Source organism: Penaeus vannamei, chromosome 16, assembly GCF_042767895.1.
Source record: "Penaeus vannamei isolate JL-2024 chromosome 16, ASM4276789v1, whole genome shotgun sequence".
Lineage (NCBI taxonomy): Eukaryota > Metazoa > Arthropoda > Malacostraca > Decapoda > Penaeidae > Penaeus > Penaeus vannamei.
The window spans coordinates 27,234,537-27,235,547 of NC_091564.1; positions in this window are offsets into that span (position 1 = coordinate 27,234,537).

A 1,011-nucleotide genomic window follows, 5' to 3' on the forward strand; every position below is an offset into this window, starting at 1 on the left:
AGCAAGTTGAGTATTCGTAATACCCTCCATTTGTTTGGAGATGTATTTGACATTTGCTTGTGTCCTTTTGTTTTTGTTTTGTTCATTGTTGAAGCTGGTTAATGTGTACTAGTGTTCTACAGTTACATTAATATCAGTTATTTTTTTTTATTTTTTTTTTGTAGTCATTATCAGTAAAATCATCATTATTTGTATTATTTTATTCATTATTTTCTTATTTTATTATATAGAAGACCCTCTTAAACAATACCGCATGGCCATCTAACCAGTACATCGGTTTCCAGCGAGTGCTGCAAATCCATTTTAAATCCTGAATTAGTTGTCTCATTGGCCATAGATTCCACCGATGACCTGAGGTTCTGGAGGAAGAGGAATAACCAACATAGAGGACCCTGTATAGAAACCCTGGTTCTTTTGCATATGAAGCAAGCACACTCAACCCTTTTGGCTTGAGTGCATGATCGCTTTGCATCCTAGCAATCTCCGCTGGAGGATGCCATCGTAATCTTCCATTTTTTCCAATAAGTAGGCACGCACTTGCACAAGGCTTGTATTTTACCCATCTGCGTATCGCCCTCTCGGCTTGAGTGCGCCATCATGAGCCAACGCCACAGTTGCTGATTGTGAAGAAGTCCACACAATCCCCACCTTAATTCCGTGGCTATTCCCTGCTTTCCTGCGCTATCTGCGGCTGTCCCGCAAACATTATAGTTCATTAAATTATAGTTCAAACATCATTTAAAATGAGTCCCTTCTTGTATGATAATATTGACTTAGGTAATGCCTATGGATGCTAGTAAGTTCCTAGTTACTCCTTTTAGTGGGTCGTGCATCAGTAGTTAGAGTGACCGTGCAATTTCCTTGCAATGGTGGTGTGGGTTCGAATCCCTGTTGGAGAGGTTATAAATTCACGACATCAATGCGGCCAGTGCATTATTCCATCTTTCATTGAATACGCCTTTGGATATCTGATTTGGGTTTTGGACTGCTCTTTCAATGTATACCGAGTGC